Below are 25,245 nucleotides of genomic sequence, written 5' to 3' on the forward strand. Positions count from 1 at the left end.
TCCCGCTCCTTCTCCTTTAATCTCAATATCTCTTGGGCGTTGTTCTTGGCGTCTTGCCCGAGGCTCCCTACTTTTTGTTATAGTTCGTCCATCCTATGGGTAAGTGCCAGGAGGTTTTCTTCTAGACCAGTGCAGGTAGCTTGTATTTTTTTTCCGAAATAGAGAAGCGGGCCCCCATTTCCAGTGTCAGTCGTTTTAATAGCTCCTGAACTGTTTCTACATTTTGGGGTCCCTCTCCCAGCGGGAGTGGCCCTACCTCCTCGAATTCTTCATGCCTTTCCTCCCCACTCAATACAGGCAGAGTACTTAAAGGAGCAAAATGATTGGAGAGTGTAATAGAGGAGTCCACCACCTCCCCACCTTCCTCTACTGTGACACTAGAACCAACCTGCCTATTGAAGTCAGGATTGCCCTGGGGATTAGCCAAGAAATAAGTGAATGAGCAACTTTTATGGGGGCTGAATTCTTTGTTTTCTTATGACTCTTTGCAGGCGTAAGCTTGACAAGTTCATTAGCTGATTTGTTAGCTTTATTGACTACCTGCCTCTGTTTAACTGTTTGTCTGGCTTGGCCTTGATCGCACTCCGTAGCTCGATGTTGCAGTGTTGCCTGATCCCCCCCCAGGAAATTATGTGATCCTATTTTATACCTTCTCCCCCCAAACGGTTCAGTATATGGCGTATAGGGAGGGATAGAGGCACTGGGGGTGGAAATAGGACCTAAACTGGCTAAAATGTCGGATTTTGCTGTGTGTACCTGTACCTGTCCTTCCCCCCCATGGCTTTAGGTGAACTCGACTGTTGAGCAAGATTGGGACTAGCTACCTCCATGGGATAAAGGTGTGGTACATATCTTGCTTTTAAGGAATGATTGCGATACCCCAGAAGATAAGTGGAGGAGTCAGAAGAAGAAGAACACAATCTTGGTCCTGTAAGTCTGATTGGGTCTTTACCTAGCTGAAGATAGGGGTCCTGCTTTGATCCGAGCTTGATGTAATATAGGTAACAACCCTGAGCAGGCCCAGACTATAGAGAGTATCTCCCCCTAATATACTACACCGTACACGACGAAGCTCAACCAAAGCCCCAGCAGCTCTGTGGAACATGATCACCGGATTCTCATACATCAAGCTGGACCAGAGAAGGGGCTAACATCACTAGTAGTAATTCAAATACGAAGACCAAACTGCTTTCTTTCCCTAAATATGCAGCTCAATATTGTAATGTTCAGAGTCAAAACCTGCCCCTTGAAACAAAACGTTTCAGCTGCTTCTCAAAGACCAGTGTTCTGCTGTGTTTTGTTGTTGTTTTTTTCACTATTATTTCCACTACACTTTCCGCTGTACTTCCATCAGCCGTTCACTAAGCTGCCTTCAGCCTTCTATCCTCCCCACCTCACCCGCCATTTGCTCACAGGCAGCTTGCAGGCATCGGACATCGGGCCTCTCCAGGGAGCTTCCCTCGGCAGGCAGAACAACAAATAGAGAAGCGGGCCCCCATTTCCAGTGTCAGTCGTTTTAATAGCCCCTGAACTGTTTCTACATTTTGGGGTCCCTCTCCCAGCGGGGGTGGCCCTACCTCCTCGAATTCTTCATGCCTTTCCTCCCCACTCAATACAGGCAGAGTACTAAAAGGAGCAAAACGATTGGAGAGTGTAATAGAGGAGTCCACCACCTCCCCACCTTCCTCTACGGTGACACTAGAACCAACCTGCCTATTGAAGTCAGGATTGCCCTGGGGATTAGCCATGAAATAAGTGAAGGAGCTACTTTTATGGGGGCTGAATTCTTTGTTTTCTTATGACTTTTTGCAGGCGTAAGCTTGACAAGTTCATTAGCTGATTTGTTAGCTTTATTGACTACCTGCCTCTGTTTAACTGTTTGTCTGGCTTGGCCTTGATCGCACTCCGTAGCTCGATGTTGCAGTGTTGCCTGATCCCCCCCCAGGAAATTATGTGATCTTATTTTATACCTTCTCCCCCGAAACGGTTCAGTATATGGCGTATAGGGAGGGATAGAGGCACTGGGGGTGGAAATAGGACCTAAACTAGCTAAAACGTCGGATTTTGCTGTGTGTACCTGTACCTGTCCTTCCCCCCCACGGCTTTAGGTAAACTCAACTGTTGAGCAAGATTGGGACTAGCTACCTCCATGGGATAAAGGTGTGGTGCATATCTTGCTTTTAAGGAATGATTGCGATACCCCAGAAGATAAGTGGAGGAGTCAGAAGAAGAAGAACACAATCTTGGTCCTGTAAGTCTGATTGGGTCTTCACCTAGCTGAAGATAGGGGTCCTGCTTTGATCCGAGCTTGATGTAATATAGGTAACAACCCTGAGCAGGCCCAGACTATAGAGAGTATCTCCCCCTAATATACTACACCGTACACGACGAAGCTCAACCAAAGCCCCAGCAGCTCTGTGGAACGTGATCACCGGATTCTCATACATCAAGCTGGACCAGAGAAGGGGCTAACATCACTAGTAGTAATTCAAATACGAAGACCAAACTGCTTTCTTTCCCTAAATATGCAGCTAAATATTGTAATGTTCAAAGTCAAAACCTGCCCCTTGAAACAAAACGTTTCAGCTGCTTCTCAAAGACCAGTGTTCTGCTGTTTTTTGTTGTTGTTTTTTTCCACTACACTTTCCGCTGTACTTCCATCAGCCGTTCACTAACCTGCCTTCAGCCTTCTATCCTCCCCACCTCACCCGCCATTTGCTCACAGGCAGCTTGCAGGCATCGGACATCGGGCCTCTCCAGGGAGCTTCCTTCGGCAGGCAGAACAACAACTGCCACCTGCGGAGCACCCCAAACGGCTCCGAAGACAGAACGAAGACGCCACAACAGAAACAGGCAGGGCCTCGACAATCTCGAGTGAGCTCCGGACCATCCAGGGAAGCAGCCGCAGTCAACAGTGACTTCGGCAGCGGCGGCGTGCGTGAACTCTCGGTCTGGTCACCGCGGTCCACAAGGTAACGGTGCACCACACCAGGATTAGTGCGATTAGGTGTGGTAAGGAGGAGGAGGAGGGCGAAAGAAACGACCCAGCATCACAGAAACAGAGGCGAAATAGAGGTGATCCTAGCTCAAGACTCGCGACCGGCACCTAGCTGGCCGCCATGTTCCCTGATCCCTCCACTTAAGGCCCAACATACATTTCATTAATAGTCCTAGGTAGGTGGTGGTTCCCAGGGGTTTCATAAAGCCTTGGAGAGGGACCCGATGCTCCCCCTCCTTTATGTTTTCAAGCCTGCATGCCCCAGGGATTTGGCCCACCGGAGTGCTTCCTTACAAAGATGTTTTTTTTTCTCCAATTTTGCTGCAAATCTACAGATCCACCTGCAATTTTGCAGCACAATTAATTAAAACTTTTGAATAACCCTCACCACCAGTTCTAGGGGGTCAGGGTATTCTTACCCTGCCGCCCTTTCTTTATTCTTTAAGTTTTTTGTGGGTCTCTGCTCAAGCTGAGCCCCAAGATGGCTGCCAACATGTCCTGGTTGAAGTGTTGGCATCCAAATCAGATTACAGCACAAGGGCTCTTTGATCTGCGGAGGATCCCCGTCCCCATATATAAAAATTTTGATATTTCCTAATATTTCCAAAACTAATGAACAGCATTTCACCAAATCTCAAAAAAGCATGATCTTCAAAAGCTAGCTTTCTTCCAAATCTGGTTTAATTACGTCAAGCGGTTCAGGCTGTAGGCTTGTTGAAAGGTCCAATCGGAATAAACTTGGAGTAAATGCATTTTGAGACCCTCCTTCTTTCTCGGCCTGCTTGATACACCACTGCAATACTTTACAGACAGCACCTCAAGTACCGGGCAAATTATTTTGGAAAATGTCATGAAGTTTTATCAACCAGTGCCAAAGATATAGGCAACTTAAAATCCCTTTTTTGATAGAAACTAGGTCCTAACTATAACTCCCTACTGGTGCCTGCCAGTAGGTAATAGATAGAAAGATAAATAGATAGATAGATAGATAGATAGATAGATAGATAGATAGATAGATAGATAGATAGATAGATAGATAGATAGATAGATAGATAGATAGATAGATAGATAGATAGATAGATAGATAGATAGATAGATAGATAGATAGATAGATAGATAGATAGATAGATAGATAGATAGATAGATAGATGGATGGATGGATGGATGGATGGATGGATGGATGGATGGATGGATGGATGGATGGATGGATGGATGGATGGATGGATAGATAGATAGATAGATAGATAGATAGATAGATAGATAGATAGATAGATAGATGGATAGATGGATAGATGGATAGATGGATAGATGGATAGATAGATATGTATATATGTATGTATATATATATATATGTCAGTTGCGAAGCAGTCACAGGAGTTCAGCAGTGCATTCGCTAGTGGAATGGGTGGCCAAATCCCTCAATTAATGCATTCCATGACAAAGAAAACCGCTGCCCACCAGTCTTTTTAGTGTATATATATATATATATATATATATATATATATATATATATATATATATATATTCACTGAAAAAACCATAGGTTTGAGGCTTGTTATAGTTAGGGATTATCATTTGAAAAAAACATAGTAATTCACTGAAAAAAACATAGGTTTCAGGGATGTTATAGTTAGCTGGACATTTCACTCATACAAAACCATTGAAATTCCTCCGTCATAGTTAGTTGTACTACCTGTAACTCTCGCGCCCGCAATCCACTGGTGATGATGTCACATATTACATAATTCATGACATGGTCAGTGACATCTCAAATGACATCACTGATGACATCACTGATGACATCATCCAGCGAAAGTGGTTTGGTTAGATATTTACATATGTATTATTTTATAAATAGCAATCTGCATTTAAGAATTAGTGATTAGATTCCTATCTTGAGGGAGGATTTAATAGCAGTGTGATTGACTGTTTACTTGACTAATTTATAGTGTCTCACTAAATATATTGGAGAGTGACTAAACTGTGTGAATATCTGTATTATTTTGTCAGCTGTGTAAACTGCTGCACCAGTTAGTTACTAGCTACGTGAAAGTCTATATAAGTTATTGGTTAGTTTACTGATTATTTGTATGGGAGAGTGAATCTGTGTGTGGTTCGGTGGGGGATCTGTGACTGGCCAAAGATATGTTAATAGTTAATTCAGTAGGTATATGATGTTAGGACTACATGTTATAATAGTTGTTTGGGTGAGTGAATATCTTTATGGGTGTGGTGATGAGCAAATATATTTCTCAATGGTACATGTCCAACAAAGTAGAAAAAATAAAAGGCAGTGTATATGGCAGTCGTTGTATATAAATAACTATACATAAAACTCATTATTTGAATGAGTGACTGTATGGATAACTGTATACTTGCAATAGTGATTTCATAACACACTACGGGGCACATTAGGATGGCGGGCGGACTTAGTCCGCCCGCCATCCCGACGCAAAATGGGACTGTCCGCCATAACGGCGGGGGTCCTGTGGGGGACAGTAGGATGCGCCCGCCGCACTGGCGGGTGCATCCTGTATTTTTAGCATTGCGATGGGCCGTGCTGAAAGCACCGCCCGCCACAATGCTAACAAGCATTGGCATAGCCAATAGGTCTCGCTTTTGGGACCTTATAAGTATTTAGTTATGCAGCACAATATCCTTGGTGCAAAAACATCAACTGTTGCATGGCTAAACACTTATAAGGCCCCAAAGGCAAGACCTATTGGCTATGCCAGTTGAAGATTGAGGACACTACTTGGACTGGAAAATAAAAAAGATAAGATTTCTTTTGGGGCACAAAATATAAATTTTAAAAAAGGACTCTGGGGGTTTCGGTAAAAGAGGTGTGCATAAGGTGGTGATGGGGAGGGGGAAAGCTGCACACGAGGGAGAGAGAGAAACGACAGAGGGAGAAGCACACAAAAGTGGGGGTCAGAGAGAGAGACAAACACATGGTGTGGGGGAGAGGCACTCGAGAGACTGCGCAGTTCACAAGGGAAGCAGCGGCACAAGAAGCTGGGGAAAAGCACAAGAGGGAAAGAAGAGCACAGAGCGCAGTGGGAGATAATACCTTGTGTGACAATAGTGAGTCTAAGTGCACAGCTGAGACGTCCACTGCACATGTGGTGAAACAATGGGCACACGCCAGTTAGCCCTGTGGTGACGGTGAAACAAGGCATGGTAAATTCATTTTGAACAAAGTAAAAACAACTTACTCGTGAGGCGGTAGTTGCTAGGTATTAAAGAAGACCTGTGGCTCCTGAATGTGAACCTATACCCCTGTTATACTGGTTAGGATGGCAGGCATGCCTTGGGCCCAGCTTTGAAGAGAGAGGATGAGCAGCCAGTCAAACAAGGAAGCCGCGAGCATTTGTTCTGCAGGGAGTTAAAGGAGCTAGACAGAGCCACGGTAGAGTTAATGCACAACTAAGATAACGGGTACATGACTGTTTCATTGTAGCATTTCTAAAAGCAAACTATATCAGTTATAAAAGATGATGTGTTTTGATTAGGCAAGACGCATGTGATTGAGATAACCAGTGGCAGCGTGAAAGTGTTAAATGGTAATAGACCGCGAGAGAAGGAGAAAAATGCTTCGGGACTCAATTGCGCTTTTTTTTTATCACAACAGGCACGATGACGCTACTGCGAGAGGGGAGCTATTAAAAGCTTACAGGGGCTAAAATCAACAAGTTTAAAAAAAACACTGGGAGGGGGGAGGAGAAACACAAGAGACGGCCTGCGGCCGTCAAAGTGAAAGTACGGCCGGCATTGCTGTGGGGAGGGGGGAGGAGAAATGCGGCGGGGGCCTTTGAAGTGAAGCTTCACTTCAAAGGTGTGGGAGGAGTGCTGCTCGGCTGAGCCAGAGCGCACGCTGGGGGAAGCTTGTGGGGCGGAGCGGGAAGAGCTGCTGGGGAACAGATGGCTGGCGATTTGATGCTGTGCACACGCATTTTAGGTCAATGCGCTTGCGCATTTACCTAAATAGCACGGGCACAGCATCAAATCGCCAGTTAGTTAAAGTCTGGTTAAAGCCCTATAGTCTCGCTTCCGCTCAATGCGCATGCGCATTGACAGGTCGCGAGACCTAAAAATGCACATCATGCATTTCAATGCACAACGTGAAAGGCACCACGCGGTGCCTGCCATGTTGTATTTTGAAATGCAGGGGGGTACCATAGGTACCCCCCTATGTGCACCCCCCACCACCCGAAATTCCTGGGAGCCCGCAACTGGCCCTGCAAAGGTATTTCCCTGCCATTATGCTAATATGGATGGCGGTGTCTGGGAGACATGGGCACCATGTTAGCAGCTTTTCTGCCCGGTCAACTCTCTGCCCGGGCGGAAAACCGGCGGACGGTCTCTCCATCCGCCGGGCTCCCCACCGCCATGGTAATGTGGCGGGGGGAGATTACATTGCGGGCGGAGGTTTTCTGTGGGTGGATCGCCACCGCCATATGGGTGGTGGCGATCCACCCGCAATCATAATGGGACCCTAAGTATCAGTTAATATGAATAAATGAAGTGCTAGTAGTATAAGTGTGTAGCTGAGGTAATGTAAATATGATACATTATTTCCAAAAGTGAGTAGGATGACTGCATAAGTGAATAGATGTGTGCTGGTGTGTAATATCAATATAGGTGTACAAGTATATTTGATAGTGTTCTATTGATTATTGACAGCATGTATGATTGAATCTATAGGTAATTGATCAGATGTGTGTGTAGATCTATAAATCACTGAGTAGGTTTTTAGATACTTGTAATACTGTGTCAATGGATTCAAATATGATACTCTGTATTTTTCAGTGAGTGATGAAAGGTTATACTAGTGTATGATGAGGTGTATCTGATTGTCACGTGGATGATGTCATCAGAGATGTCATTTGAGATGTCATCAGTGATGTCATCGGTGATGTCACTGACCATGTCATGAATGATGTAATATGTGACATCATCACCAGTGGATTGCGGGCGCTTGAGTTACAGTTAGTACAATTAACTATAACGGAGGAATTTCAATGGTTTTGTATGAGTGAAATGTCCAGCTAACTATAACACCCCTGAAACCTATGGTTTTTTCAGTAAATTTCTATGTTTTTAAAAAAAATTATAATCCCTAACTATAACAAGCCTCAAACCTATGGTTTTTTCAGTAAATTTCAAAGGTTTTTTAAATGATAATTTTATAATATATTTCTTGTTCTATTTTTTATATTCTTTAACTACATTTTTTTATCTACTCATTTTTAGATATATTTTTTAAATTACTCTACACATATTTTTTTAAATATTATTTTTAAAATAAATATATATTTTTTTATTACTTTATATTTTTTAAATATACTTATATTTATCTTTTTTGTTTGAGAGTCGCGCACCCAATGCACACTCTTCTCGTTCACTGCGCGGAATGTGTCCGTCATTTTAGGATTGTTGTGTAGGATCCGCGTACGGTGTGCGACGAGTACAACTTTCCGAACGCGGATGCTATACGGCTGGTTTGCGACTTGTTGTGCATACGCGAGATGTACGCATTATGTGGCGTGACGGTCGTGCGGTTGCGCGTGACGTCATATGGGGGAGACGCGATGGGTGCCAGCTGCGTGTGCGTACCATGTGACCAGGAAAAAAAGAGATTTGATTGGTTCATTACACTTCCTATTGTAAGTATTGAAGTACCCCACCCATTTTAATCACTCTTGTTAGACCTTCCTGAGGAGAAGACATCTACTGGCAAGATCTGCTCTTTTTCAATTATGCACGCCTGTTTCTCAGAAAAAAGTTGGAGAAATTGCTACCAATTAAGCATCTTCTGATTCAGAACACTCTTGAAATGAAGAATTAGTGCCTGAACCTCCCCCTCCAGAGAAGTATACATTAATTGTCTGGAAGTTTTTTATTTTTACTCCGATGCAGAAGAAGGTTAATGCCACCAAAGTCATTCGTAAAATCTGGAAGGCGGTGCTGTTCAAGGGTAAAAGTACAAAAAAATACTCTTGTGGAACAGCAAGTATGAGGAGACATCTTCAGACAAAACATCCGGAAAATTTCGCAAGAGAGGAAATGAGGAGACTAAAAGACTACAGCTTTCGATCTACAGTGCGGTCAGTAGAGTTTACAACTTGATACCAGTGGGGCAGAAACACTATAGACAACACTGAATTCAGTCTTGATGTATTTAAGGCAGAGACAATTACAGTACTATGTCCTCATATTTTGTTAAAGTATGAACAGTAGGAAATTCAGCCTTGATTTATTTAATGCAGAGACAGTTGTACTATATGTCTTCAGATTTTGTTTAAATAAGCGACAAAAAGAATTTCTCGATGTCTGTGTCAACCCCTGCCTTTGATCCACACTGCACACAGCCGTGTTCACAACTTGAATTCATCTTTTTATCTACACTATGGACAGCAATCAAGTTTGCCTTGATTTATATAAGGCAGAGACAATTTTCTTAAATGATGCATCAAAAAACATTCCTCAATGACTGTACTGAGTACTGCCTACAAATGTACACTACGATCAACAGAGTTCACCACTTGATACCAGTTCATGAGTCCTGTATGCAATAGTCAATGTATGGAGTACATTACAGATAATGCAGTGCAACCTAAGATCTGCATTGCGAACAGCAGGGTTCACAACTTGAATTCAGCTTTCCATCTATACTACGGACAGCATTCAAGTTATCTTTGATTTATGTAAGACAGAGACAATTTTGTTAAAGGATGCCACAAAAAACATTTCTCAATGAGTATATTGAGAACTGTTTTCAAATGTACACTGCGATCAACAGAGTTTACCACTTGATACCAGGAGCGCATCAGCACCACAGACAATATTACATTAATTCTCAATTTATTTAAGGCAGAGTCAATTGTACTGTGTCCTCAGATTCTGTTAACTGTGACAAAAAAACATTCATCGATGTGTGTGTCGAGTAGTGCCTTCCATCTACACTGCAGACAGCAGGGTTCACAACTTGAATACAACTTTGCATCTACACTACGAACAGTAGGAAATTCCGCCTTGATTTATTTAAGGCAGAGACAATTGTACAGCTACACCACTGGAAGAATCATCTGATTCTGATCATTTTGTTGCTGAAGAATTGATAACCATCGATTGTACTTTTTTTCCCCCTCAAAGTACATGCAGTTCAGTATGCAACAGTCAATGCTGTGAGTGCAGTCCGTTAGGACCACGCATCATCGCAGGGTGAGCACACGCTAAACACCACACGTACCACTTACTCAGTGCACCATAATTAATCACCACATGGCCCTGTTAAGGCAAAATTCAGTAGTCAAAAGACATTCTTACCAGTGCGGTCTGTCTAAACCACGCATCATCGCAGGTTCCACACAAACCGACCCTACCTTAGTGCACCACAACTCATGAACCCTTTACAATAGAATCTTCTGTGTATTATTTCACATGTAGTGTTCCTACCTTTGTACAGTAGAAGTCATAAACCATTTGCGATTGAATATCTATGTATGATATCATGATTACTATTCTACTTGTTACCAACAGCAACGTAATGAAATGGAGTTGAGCACACGTGCCCATACCCACTTCAACTATCTATCTGTGTCTGTGTATTTATTATGTTTGTAAAATGCTGCTCCTGCACCTTACCACATTATATTGTGCTATAAATAGCGTATGCAACCATCTTACCTCTGACAGTAAATGTGGGCTATTCTTCCTTTTTAATTTTTTTTTAGCATATTTATATAGCGCAAAATCAACCCAAAACTATATCAGCAATTTACATGAGCACCGTATTTACAGTACATTTTCAGGCATGCGTAGATTACGTCATTACAATAACAGGATGTGGACGCAACTCCGAGCCTCGAACACTGATTTCCAGCACCAAGTTTGACAGTGTACCTGAATGACCACATCTGTATATATATTAGCTGCCCTTCATGTGCCAAAAACTACAACTTAAACCTTTCACAGCCCTGTATTACTACAGCTACAACACTCCACTGAATGTACAACAAACATTCATAATCGCAGAAATGCATCATGTCCACCATCTTTTATGTGTGCAACTATGGATGAATATAGAGTCAGTGATACCCCGTACCTTCCATGTTGGCCATGTTGTGGATATTTAGCAATATAATGATACATTTGTGTTTAAGACCCAGGTGTTGTCAGCACTACAAAACGGACACCCGAATCCCATGATTTCTCATATAGCTAACTGTGGAAAAGTAAATTTTGCCATGTTCTGTGTCCCTACGTGTCATCCATCATATGTTATGTGTGCATGATTAAATATGCATATGTATTCCCCATGTTCGATTCAAGACGCAATTACAGTTGTGTCCACCTCTAGTATGTCAGTTCCAGTCCTCGTGAATACTACAAATATCAGGCCTATGTAAAGCTACGTTGCCACGTTTCTCAGTGTGCACGTTATTTCATTGTAAAGTCCCCGTTTCTAGGCCTCAAAAGGGCCCGGACACCAGATTCGGCTTCTGTCTCCTGAACCCTCGCTGAGGAGCGATACAGCCCCCACCTGTATCCTCGACCCTTCACTTACTTCCTGCCTCACAGTGCCCGGCTCACCCTGGCTCTGCCTCTGAGTCTGCCAAGAGTATGTTATGATTTAAGTTATCAGTACAGTCCTCCTTCTCTGCATTCCTAAGCTACTGAACTGCATCAATAGTCACCGTCATAGTCTAGCCTTTACGGCCCCATGTTAGAGAAATACTGTATTAATGGTCATTTAATATTCTTCATCACGCACTACATGTAGAATAATGTATGCTCCAGTCTTAGAGTCTGTTAGCTTTTCCCCTCCTGACTTCTAGTTTATATCAACATGTTCCCTAAACATCAGATACTAGATACTGCCTAGGTACATGTCGCCCTGACTCTCCAGACTTCAGTCTCTGCTCCTAGCACAGAGTTCGAAGCCCCCAGCTTCTCCTAGTGATACGTCATTGCCAGTTTGCGCGCACCATCAGGTTAGAGGTCCCGGCTCCTCAGGTAGCCCCCTCCATGGTTTCCGCCCCATTCATGACATATTCTGTTACGTTTGCATCACATGTCTATGTATACGCCCTGTTACACCTCTTTTCACCCTTATCTTTCGCGACTGCTACGCGTCACGCCTATTGCTCCACCCACAGCTACGCCTATTGCAATGTAATGCTATGTGGTTGCGTTATGTATATATGCTCATGTACTGTTATTAAAAGTTAGACGCCGTCATTCCCGATCCTGTCCCCGGCAGCTGCCATCCTATTCCCGTGCAGGTCGTCCTGTTCCTGTCCTTATGCTGTATTAAACCTGCAAAACTCCTACTACCTCGAATCTTGACTCTTATTTATTGAGCTATCTGTTATTCATTTATTCATTCAAAAATAGGGTATTATTTATTTATTTACCACATAATGGCGCCCGAACAGGGACTTGCCCTTTCCCCACGCGTCGGTGAAGCCACGCCGACCCCCTGACCCTCTGCAGTCGTGACGGAACTCTTCTGCGCACCGGCAGATATTTCTGCTTCAAGTATCCCTCAGGCCCACGGAGGAGACGGAGGAGGCGGTCCAGCATCCAAACGAGACGGTGGAGGAACGCGGCGAGTCCCGACCAGAGCCCAAGCCGAGAGTCCAAGGTCCGAGGTATCCGGAGGTCCACCCGTAACTGAAGTACGAAGTTCGTCGTCCGTCGTCGAAGCAGTCCAGTCCAGTCTGAGGCCTTCCGTTCTTGCTGCCCGGTGAGTACCATTACTGGGGTAGTATCTAGACAGGGTCAATTTAATTGACTCTGGTCCGTGGGTTGGTGGTACACAGACCTACAAACGAAGTGTCCACTTCGGTGGATGCGGGTCCTGACGTGTCTCTTTATGAGACCGGTAAGTTTCGTACTGTTTCAGCAGTGCATCTGGTTTCTGTTCTAGTCAGTTCTGTTCTCGAGAAAATTCATGTATTCTGTGTTCCGTATTCCAGGTAGTATTCTGTTCGAACTGTTATTTTAAATGTTCTTCATGTATTTTAATGTCGTGGTATGAATGGGGAATAAGTATCGTGTTCATTGTGTATTGTATTGTGTCTAGATTACAGTCCAGTCATGCCCTTGTTTTCTAAGTTACGTCAGTTAAAAACCAGAAAGGGTCTGCTGGAAGCAGCAGTTCCGGTTCCGCCTAGGGACAGTCCAGGTCATTTTATGTATCAGAAGCATGGCATAAGTGCCATACTATATCTAGATTTATGGGTAGAGTATACCAAACAGTTGGAAGAAAAGTATAGATGGCCCGTATCGGGTACATGGGATGCCGAGTGCATCATGCGAGTAGAAGAGGCATTATGGAAAAAGAAAGCCAGACAGTCACAGAAAGATGCCATCGAGTTATGGCGCAAAGAAGCTCATAAAAGAACCGAAAAAGAAATCAGAAAGTCGGAATTAAGTAGAGAATCCTCAGAACGAGCACAAGAAAAAGAATTAATCGAGATAGGTGAACAAGTTAAAACCGAACAGTCAGACAGACAGAGGCATGCCCTCATTAAGGGTATGTATCCTCTTCTTGCCGAGGGCCTGCCAAAAGCGACCCCGGAGGCATCCAGTAACTTTCCGCCACCATTAGTTCCGACCAAGCTACGTCACAAACAGACCGCAGCTGATATTTTCATTTCGTCCTATTTGGACGACACAGTCCCAGAATATGCAAATCCTGTTCGCGCTCCGCCGGCCCCTGTAAATCAGGCACTTCCCGCTCCTCCAGACACCGGAGTACCTGTTACGGTCCCCCCGGTCCAGCCCGCCATACAAGTCCAGCCCGCATCTCAACTTCCTGCGGTGCAAAGACGAAAAGCATCAGTTGATGATTCTAGTTTAGGGGCCGCAGGAGGAGGTCCTCCTCAAACCCCGCCGCCACATAAGCGTTTAACGACAGCCGAATTACATATGCAAGCGTCACAACGTACGCCCAGACATCAGTCTGTTGCAGAAATAAGAAAATCCCTTGCCGAATGCTGCTATGACCCAGTCCCAGGCGAGGATGATATGGTTTTATATTCATTACGCGTAAGAAATGTGGCCGAGTATCTAGTCACCCTACCGAATATGAAAGAAGATCTAGACAGAATATATCGTTTCATCCGTACAGGGGAAGATCCAGAAAGTATTAGTGAGGCCATGTCTCAAAGGAAAGCTGAGACCCAGCTCTTGATATTAAAGTTTCTGATCAATTGTCTAATAAGAGAACAAGATTACCCGTCCAAAAATCAGGCCGAAATGAGAGCCCTGATGAAGTGGAGTGATAATATAGCCGAGGGTAAGCACAGAACTATCAGTGCTATGGACAGTATGTACAAGAAAATTCGTAAAGAAATAATAAGGTTACACGATCAATGTAAAGCGGCACAAGTAAACGAGAAAGAAAGTAACTCTGATACTGAAGAGGTAGAGGACGAGAATCCCGACAGAATAGCGTATGTAGGAAAATCCAGATTTCCAGATCGCCATTTACGCCTAGAACACAAGTCTACTTTCCATCATCCAGCACCAGAACAAGGTTCTCTAGAACAAGTATTTCAAGCTACCGATCACATTCTGAAATCACGAATCGGTTACAGTGAGTTGAGTACCATGCATGAACAAGAACTAGTCCGATCAGCAGTCCGATGGATTACTGATTCTACCACTTTTCCAGACGAAATAGTGGCACAAATGTTTCTGAAAATGCCCCCAGCCGAGCAACGACTGGCGGGTATGTATATGATTCAGCACCTCATTACATTGTATGAGGGTCAGCACTCTGATCCAGGCCCGTTACATGATATCCTGAACGAGTTACTCCAGTATAGATGGAAAGGTTTAGGTACCGATTTAATTAGTGTCATTCTAGAACAGCGTCACAAATATAGAACGTTTTTGAACCCGCATTTTGTTCATGTCTCACCCCCAGAAAGTAAACCATTTTACATGGAGAGACAGAATCCGTTACGAGAAGTCCACCCAGTTAGAGGAACGGGTGGCGAACTAGAACGAGTGTTTGTTTACACTCCGATTACAAAGATGGAACTCCTAGAGATGAAGAAATTAATCCCCTGTCATGATAAAGATCCAGCAGGGTTCCATCGAGAATTAAAAGACATGCTCCGTATGGGAGAATACACGTATCCAGATATAATTAAAATGTTAAAAGTTCTGCTGCCCGCAGGGGTGTATGAAAAGCTCAAGGAAAAAGAATGGGAGGTGGGAGAGAAAAAGATCGATTGGGCAGTTCTAGAAGCTGAAGATAAGGCACGAGTACCAGGTACCGGTCTTGGAGCGAAATGTAAAGAATTACCGGAATTATTAATACAAGTTTTGCCTAGGTTATTGACAACTAGAAAAGAAGACTGGGATGCAATCTCAGCCTGTAAACAGAAACAAGATGAAGACATTAGTGATTTTTATTCTAGATTTGAGAAATGTTTTAGCATTAACAGTGGTCTCAAGACAAGTAGTGAGTCATACCCTCACCTTTTTGTTACTAAATTAGTCGAGAATTCAAGTCCACCAATTAAAAATCGAGTTTTGAAAGTCGAAAGTACCTGGCAAGCTAATACCCCGTCCCAGATGTTGCAGATGCTCCAATACCACCAGAATAGAATCAGAGAAGAGCAAGAACACGAAAGAAAACGTATGAAAGACACGAAAATGAAAGTACTAGTTGCACAATCTGTTCCTCAAGACAGTCAGAAGAGGGGTCCAAATCAAGCCAGTCATCCTGCAGCTCCCGTTAAAGGGAACTGCAATTATTGTAAACAGCCAGGTCATTTTATAAATGAGTGTGCAGTTCTGAAACATAACATAGCTACCGGTAAGACTAAAGAAAGATCACGTCCGCCTAGACAAGAACAAGTTTCACAGATTCCTCAGCCACAGAATGCGCCACAGACAGTTACAGCTCCGCAGCCTATCGCTGCAACACAGCATGTTACACAGCAGATGTACCAGTATGCACAGTCTGAGTATCCAGAGTACCAGCAGTATTCATGAAACAGCCTAGAGAGGGAGGTAGGCTTGCCTCTCATCGAGATACCTGTAGATCAAGAAGGTCCCTATGTTCACAGTCAAGTATTAGGGAAAGACAGAAAGTTTTTGATTGATACAGGGGCAAGTAGGACCACAATTAGCCACGCCGAAGTTCCAGGGGCTCCGCTCTCAGGCTCAAGAAATGTTTCCCTTGGATTTTCAGGAAAACCTATCGTAAATGAAATTTCAAAGCCAGTTACTCTAGAAGTAGGTCCATTGTCCCGTACCACTGATCTGTTACTTACTAAGTCATGTCCAGAAAATCTGTTAGGCATTAAAACACTGAAAGAATTAGGTGCAGTTATATGCTGTTCCCCAGAGGGAATACGATTGTTCCTACGTGACTTTAAGGGTCACTATGTATTACGAGATTTTGATCCCAGATTGTCCAATGTTCCGCAGCATTTATGGGCGTAAGGTCCAACTGATGTAGGTTACATGCAAATCACACCCCATCGTGTGACTCTCAAGCCAGGTGTAGTGTTACCACGAATCAGACAGTACAGATTGCCACCTGAGGCTGTAGCAGCCTTATCCAAAATTATTGACGAGCTCATCGCTCAAGGAGTGGTTGTAGAAACTGACTCCAATGTATGCAATTCTCCGATCATTCCAGTCATGAAACGTACTGATCCAAATGCACCTCCAGTATATCGATTAGTGATTGACCTACGAGAACTTAATAAATGTATTATTCCCCAGTATCCAGTTGTCCCAGATATCTCTTCCCTATTAACAGCCATTGATTCCGAAGCTTCATTTTTCACTGTCATAGACCTCAAGAACGCATTTTTCAGTGTCCCCATTCATCCAGACAGCCAGTTTCTTTTCGGATTCTGTTTAAATGGAAGGAGCTATATGTTCACACGAGCTCCTCAAGGTTTCACAGAAAGTCCTAGTATTTACAGTCAAGCACTCAAGAGACAACTAGACAACATTCACATGCCAACTGACACTGCCCTGCTCCAGTATGTCGATGATCTACTGATCACAGCCCGTTCTGAACGTGCTTGCGAGCGAGCATCCCTTAGAGTCTTGTATTTCCTAGCCGAGATGGGGCACAAGGTGTCCCCTTCTAAGCTTCAATTCTGTGTCCAGCAAGTGGTCTACTTAGGACACTTACTGTCCAAGAGGGGTAGGCAGTTGACACCAGACCGTATCCCGTTAATAGCGAGTCTTCCTCAGCCCAAGACCCAGAAGGAGGTACGTGCTTTTATTGGCCTCACTTCATATTGCAGGCAATGGATTCCTCAGTATGCATTCCTAGCCAAGCCACTGATACAGTTAACGACACAGGAGGCAGCCGTATCGACTGTCCTCCCTTGGACATCTGAACATACACTTAGTTTCAACGAGTTAAAGAAAACTTTATGCCAAGCTCCAGTTCTAGCTACACCAAACTACAGTAAGCCTTTTACACTTTTCGTCACAGAACGCGAAGGTACAGCATTATCTGTTCTCACACAAGATCAAGCAGGACAATACAAGCCATGTGCTTATTTTTCGAGCACATTGGATCCTGTAGCCCAGGCTCTGCCTGCGTGCCTCAAGTCAGTTGCAGCCACAGCACTAGCTATCAGACAAAGTGATTCCATAGTATTAGGACATTCCTTGACAGTACAAGTTCCACACTCCGTGGAAGTTCTTTTAAACCGAACACAGACTCAGCACTTGACAATTGCACGTTTAACAGGTTATGAATTGACACTGTTCCAGCCACACATAGAAATCAGACGCTGCAACGTTTTAAATCCTGCTACATTGTTACCATCAGTTACTTCGAATTCTGCCACACATGACTGTGTGGAAGTAGTTAACATTACGACAAAGCCAAGACAAGATCTGACAGATATTCCGTTACCAGATCCCGACCTGACCCTTTATGTGGATGGTTCATGTATGAGAACAAGTACAGGAGAACTAGTCGCCGCATATGCAGTGACTACCGACACCGAGGTTATTGAAACACACCGTATTGACACCCTGTCCGCTCAAGCAGCAGAGCTAGTTGCTCTGACACAAGCCTGCCTACACGCTAAGAACCGGAAAGTTAATGTTTACACAGATTCACGCTACGCATTCGGAGTCGTACACGACTTTGGAGTGCTCTGGCAGGAGAGAGGTTTCATGACTTCTCATGGAACCAAGATTCAGCATGGTCTCCTTATTCAAGCTCTGTTAGATGCCATACATTTACCGACATCCATTGCTATCATGAAATGCAAAGCACATACGAAAGTTACTGACATTATTTCTCAAGGTAACGATCTAGCAGATCGCACAGCCAAGCTTACAGCACAGACTCCAGACATTCCAGTTAACATAACACACACTCCAGATCCGACTACATGCATGACAGTTAAGGACCCTACACAAGATGTCATAGATATCCAGTTACATGCTACTCCTGAAGAAGTCAAGAAATGGTCCGAACAAGGAGGGGTCCAGACAGATCAAGGATGGTTAACGAAGGGTAGAGCCACATGGTTTCTCCCCGACTCTATGGTTCAAGTCATTATCAATACCGCACATAGTCCAGCACATTTAGGAGAAAAAGCTATGTTAGACAGTATCCAGAACATTTGGTTCAACAAGCATTTACGAGCTGCAGCCAAGCAGAAAGTCCGTACCTGTATGATATGTTGTCAGTTTAATCCAGGTAAAAGTGTCCCGGTGGAACAAGGTGGATTCCAGCCCCCTGACCACCCTTTTGAAGTCCTCCAGATGGATTATATTCAGATGGAGCGATGTCGAGGTTTCAAGTATGTCCTTGCAGTTGTATGCTCTTTGTCCAGGTGGACAGAAGCATATCCAGTCCCAGATTACACAGCCGCGACCACTGCCATGCAGTTGGTTCGTGAGTTCTTCCCCCGTTATGGACTCCCTAGAGTCGTATATTCTGACAACGGCCAGCCATTCTCATCTGAGTTGATGAAGCATGTTTCCCTTTTGTTAGGGTACCAGTGGAAGTTCCATTGTGTACGCCATCCTGAAGCAGCAGGTCTCGTAGAGAGACATAACCAGACTCTGAAAATCCGCATCGCCAAAGTATGCAAAGAGAAAGGTGTGGACTGGCTAGTAGCTCTGCCAGTTGCCTTGTTCTATATGCGCATGGTCGCACATTCCAGATCAGGTCTGTCCCCGTATGAGGTCGTTTTCGGCCGCCCCCCTAACATGTGGGGTACTCCTAGACCCCGAAGTATTACCGATGTTTCAAGTAATATGCTGACAGATTACCTAGCTTCCTTGATGTCTGCCCTCAACTCTTGTCGTTCACAGGTTGCCGCCGCATTTCCAGACAATACCGAGGTGGCACCGCATGAAATCGTTCCAGGATCCATGGTCCTTGTCCGGAATTTTGACCGCTCAAGTCCGCTGGAGCCACGCTGGAAGGAGCCCCGACAGGTCCTCCTCACCACCCGTACAGCCGTGAAGTTGGAGGGTCGCAAAGGCTGGGTGCACCTTTCACATATAAAGAAGTTTTATGGACTGAAACCCGTCTCAAAGAACATTTCCCAGGATTTGAAGGATTGCCAAAGTACTATTCTCAAGGACTGTCCCGCAAAAGACATTGCTACAAACCCTCCCCTGTTAGAGAAAACTCCGCAGCAGGAGTACAAGTTGAAACTCCGGTCTAGTAAAATAAGTCAGCCAGTTTGATTGTCTAAGTCCTCCCCTAGGTGAAACGGTTAGACTGTTTCTGACATATATAAAATAGACCCCCATAGTGAGAGAGTTAGTCAAAACTCAATCCGATGTATCGTTTTTCTATGTTTCATATTATTTCTCAGCATTATGATTTCCTGCATCAGTTACGCATTTTACCTGTATTTTCCAGTTTCTCATGTAAATAAGTCTGCTAATGCTACAGTAGAACATATGTTTAGTGATCTGCCTCCTCATGAACTCTCTTACCGCCTCGCTATGCGAAATAATTCTTTTATCCGCATGCTACATTATTCACACCAGACCAGCAATGCCACTAATTGTTGGGTGTGTGGTCGACTCCCCCCTTTCCAGACACCGAAGGGAGTTCTGCCACTCTTTCCTCATCCTTTTTCACATAATGGTTCGTGTGGAGCATGGTCCACGTTAACGTCATCCTCAACAGATATGTCTTTTCTTAACAGCACATGTTTTCCAGACGAGCAAGGTCTCCCCCACAGAACCGGGTTAGATCTAGAAAATGAAGTGTACAATTTAGGTAATTATTCTTCGAATTTCATGGTCCTGAATGTTCAGTCTGATACTACTCCAGATTTACCTGCTATTTCAGTACTACCAGTCAAAGGTGAATTATGTGTCCGAAATAATGGTTCCGTACACGTAGGACATAGTGATTGTACTACTATTGTCAAGTATAGTGACAGTGGGAAATCTGTTTTCAAAGCTTCACGCCATTCTTATTTTATTTGTGGTCAAACTGCATATGTTCGTCTGCCCCTCGATTGGGAGGGAACCTGTTACATTGCCTTCCTACTGCCACCTGTTTTCCTAGCCCCATCTGATTACCATAGAAACACACATCTAGTACACATTAGACATAGAAGGGAGTCCCCAATTGTCGATTATACTGAAACTGCCCTAGAACAGTATACAGATTTCAACAGAGGTTTCTTTTTCTTTATAGGACCTATCCAGAATAGTAAACTGATCCGTAGGTTAACCAGAACCCTTGAAGCTGTAGTCAATGAGACTGCCTCTGCTCTAGGTAACTTAACCGAAGAGCAATCTGCTATGAGATTTGTCGTTTTACAGAATCGTCTCGTCCTTGACGTCATACTGGCCGATAGGGGCGGGGCCTGTAGAGTCATCGGATCTAGTTGCTGCATTTTCATTCCAAATAACGCGCCGTCTGTTTATTCAGCTATAACCAGACTTCATAAAATTGCCCATCTGTTACACCAAGATCCAGGCACCTGGACATGGTCCGGTTGGTTCTGGAATATAATTTCCGCCTGGGGATGGAAAGTCTTGTCCTTTCTAGGTATTGCAGTAGCGATCGTATTCAGCTGCTGCCTCTGTATACAATGTGGCCCTGCGATTTGCGGCATTTGTGCTACATCTTGTATTCCTAGTCCCAAGCCCCGTTCTAAATCCCGTTCCAAGACAATTCGAGACGAGCAAATGATACTGTATGAAATGATAGACGGTATCATGAATATTGATGTTTCCTGATGGAAACGTAGTGACAAGGAGGGAATGTGGAAAAGTAAATTTTGCCATGTTCTGTGTCCCTACGTGTCATCCATCATATGTTATGTGTGCATGATTAAATATGCATATGTATTCCCCATGTTCGATTCAAGACGCAATTACAGTTGTGTCCACCTCTAGTATGTCAGTTCCAGTCCTCGTGAATACTACAAATATCAGGCCTATGTAAAGCTACGTTGCCACGTTTCTCAGTGTGCACGTTATTTCATTGTAAAGTCCCCGTTTCTAGGCCTCAAAAGGGCCCGGACACCAGATTCGGCTTCTGTCTCCTGAACCCTCGCTGAGGAGCGATACAGCCCCCACCTGTATCCTCGACCCTTCACTTACTTCCTGCCTCACAGTGCCCGGCTCACCCTGGCTCTGCCTCTGAGTCTGCCAAGAGTATGTTATGATTTAAGTTATCAGTACAGTCCTCCTTCTCTGCATTCCTAAGCTACTGAACTGCATCAATAGTCACCGTCATAGTCTAGCCTTTACGGCCCCATGTTAGAGAAATACTGTATTAATGGTCATTTAATATTCTTCATCACGCACTACATGTAGAATAATGTATGCTCCAGTCTTAGAGTCTGTTAGCTTTTCCCCTCCTGACTTCTAGTTTATATCAACATGTTCCCTAAACATCAGATACTAGATACTGCCTAGGTACATGTCGCCCTGACTCTCCAGACTTCAGTCTCTGCTCCTAGCACAGAGTTCGAAGCCCCCAGCTTCTCCTAGTGATACGTCATTGCCAGTTTGCGCGCACCATCAGGTTAGAGGTCCCGGCTCCTCAGGTAGCCCCCTCCATGGTTTCCGCCCCATTCATGACATATTCTGTTACGTTTGCATCACATGTCTATGTATACGCCCTGTTACACCTCTTTTCACCCTTATCTTTCGCGACTGCTACGCGTCACGCCTATTGCTCCACCCACAGCTACGCCTATTGCAATGTAATGCTATGTGGTTGCGTTATGTATATATGCTCATGTACTGTTATTAAAAGTTAGACGCCGTCATTCCCGATCCTGTCCCCGGCAGCTGCCATCCTATTCCCGTGCAGGTCGTCCTGTTCCTGTCCTTATGCTGTATTAAACCTGCAAAACTCCTACTACCTCGAATCTTGACTCTTATTTATTGAGCTATCTGTTATTCATTTATTCATTCAAAAATAGGGTATTATTTATTTATTTACCACATAACGACGAACCATGCCCATAGCTCTGGAGTCATGGTTTAGAGCCTCGAGCAGCACTGGCATACGTCAATCCAGCCCACTCCACTTACGCTTCCAGAAAAAAACAAAAATACAACATTGCCCAGATTTCCATTGTACTGATTTCTAAGTTCCAGGTCTAGTTGTCAGACGGCACACATACACTCCCTCATGCCTGGTATACACCCGCACCACACCCATCCAGCACATGTGTCACTACACACCTGACCCTTCCAATAAAAAAGACGGGGCGCACGTGCTCTGCGCATTTTAGAGTTGCTCCCATCGCAAGCGCTGTGATGGCCCGTTGAGTGGTTCGGACGCCCCATGTAGGCCGAACCACCGAGTACAACAGTCTACCACTAAGTGCGTGGCCTCTTTGGTCACTGAGTTAGTGGTACCGCAAGGACTGAGCAAGAGAGAAACCTGCGATGATGATGGGAGCACGAGTATGTCCTTTCCCATAACCATATCAAGACTCAGCACCAAATGTGAGACTTCTTGGTGGCAGAGCAGGACTGCATGATGTAGAAGGTGTCCTGTCCACGAAAAGGTGAGAAATGAGGCCAGAGTGCGCATCGGAAGGAGTTGATGGGGTGCACCAGACTGGATACAAAAAGGTGACGCAGCGATTTAGGCGTACGCAGTCGTATATACCGTATTCTTTTTGATTTATATATATTTTTCCATTAGCAGGAAAGTTTTTATAATCGGTCAAATGTCCGACGCTCGAGATAATTGAACCACATGTATCACTTCGCACCACTTGCTTTCATAACCGCATGAAAACATTAGTACTATAGTAATTTTTCGAAAATCGAAGCCTATTAAGCAAGTTGGAACTGTACAAAAAGCAGTTTTTAAATGGGGGAGGGAAGGTGTCTGAAAAGACGATGTAATTCTATTCCACATTAAGATAGTAACAAATACCAATCATAGCATCTTTCTTTTGCTATCTTTTAGATGTAGAGCTTCAGGGTGCATTATGTCCCAGCATGTGGTGAAAAATATACCAGTGACAGAAAGGTGAGCTGCGTATATTCTTTTCCGTCACTCTCTCACTCCCTCTCTCCTTTGATAAAGAAATGACACACAATGTTAACTTACTTTTTATCTTAGAGGTTGTGTTTCACAAATTGGCGTCCCCCCTCCCCCAAACACCTCCAAAGCTCTACGTTCGTGCATTCTGTGATGATGCGTGGCCATCGTTACAAAGTCTGAGAAGGCTGCTTCGACAAGTGGTGCACCCTCTTTGAATCACGCCAATGGCACAAGGTGAGCAAAGAAGCTTGTTTCCGAAGCAACGACAACTCATCTGTGGGCGGAGAGAGTGGGTAGTGTGCAGTAGCTTAAATGCGTAGGAATGTACAATTACCTCCGGGCAGTGAGAATAAATAGGTTACAACTGAGGGGTAGATTTACAAGCCCCTTCCGCCACTTTTGTGTCACTTTTAACATGGGAAAAGTGGTGCAAGGAGCTTGTAAATCTGCCTCTGAGTTCGCAAGAAAAAGCACTCACCTGCGGACTCTGTGAGTCAATGGGGTGCAAAGGTCTAGGTACGCAGTATTGAGAACTCACCGCTATGCTGACTTTGCCCGCCCGCCATCCCATCGTGGAAAGGGACCGCCCGCGATAATGGCGGGGGTGCCGTAGGGGAAACTAGGATGCGCCTGCCACAGTGGCGGGCGCATCCTGTATTTTTAACATTGTGGCGGGCAGTGGCAAAAATACCTGTTGTGCATTTCAAAGCACAACATGACAGGCACTGTGCGGTGCCTGCCACATTGTTCTGTGAAATGCTGGGGGGTACCATAAGTACCCCCATGTGCACCCCCCACCCCCTGGAGTCCCTGGGGACCCGCAACGGGCCCCCAAAGCAGACTCCGCATGCCTTTCCGTGGCTGGAAAATGCCCATTGTAATATGGCTGGCGGTGTCTGATAGACACCGCCACCATAGAGAACCCTTTTCCGCCCGGTCGCAAGGCAACCGGGGCGGAAATGCGGCGGACGGTCTTTCCGACCGCCGCGGACCCCCCAGCCATTCTAATATTTTTGTATTTGTATTTGTATTTGTTTTTGTAGAGCGCCCATTTCACCATTAGGTCTCATAACGCTGGCAGAGGGTATGGGAGATGCAGAGGGGAGAGGAAGTTATACTGTTGTCTTGAATAGAAGAGTTTTAAGTTCTCTCCGAAAGATTATGTGATTCTGATTGGATCTTAGAGCTGAAGGCAGGGAGTTCCATGCCAAAGGACCAACCTTTGAGAAACTTCTGTCTGGGGGTCATTCCGGCACGGATGGCGGGCAGATAGCCCCGCCAGGCCGGTGGTGGCTACCGCCGGCCTGGCGGGTGTGATCCGCCTGCCATCCTAATGGGGGCCATAGTGTGGTGAACTTCTAACCTCTATGCTCACTTAAGTGTTCCATGAACTGTTACTATGGTAACAGGCAGTAAGCAATTCGGGGGTAGGATTGAAAGGTTATGGCTGTACAGAAACCGTTATATTTACCCAGGATCCTCTACATGACAGAAAGGAAAGCAAAGTAAGACAGAACACTGTGTACCAGATTTACAACCCCCTTGCGCCACTTTCGCGTCACTTTTCCCATCTTAAAATTGATGCAATAGTAATGCAATGAACTTGTAACTCTGCCCCTATGCACATTACGAGCAAAAGAAGTACACAACTCTTTCAATTCTTTATCGATCACAATTAGACAGTTTTGCTTCACGATTCACAATGCACTTCAATAAATACTTTGTGCCTATATAC

This window comes from Lissotriton helveticus, chromosome 11 (genome assembly GCF_964261635.1).
Source record: "Lissotriton helveticus chromosome 11, aLisHel1.1, whole genome shotgun sequence".
Classification (NCBI taxonomy): Eukaryota; Metazoa; Chordata; class Amphibia; order Caudata; family Salamandridae; genus Lissotriton; species Lissotriton helveticus.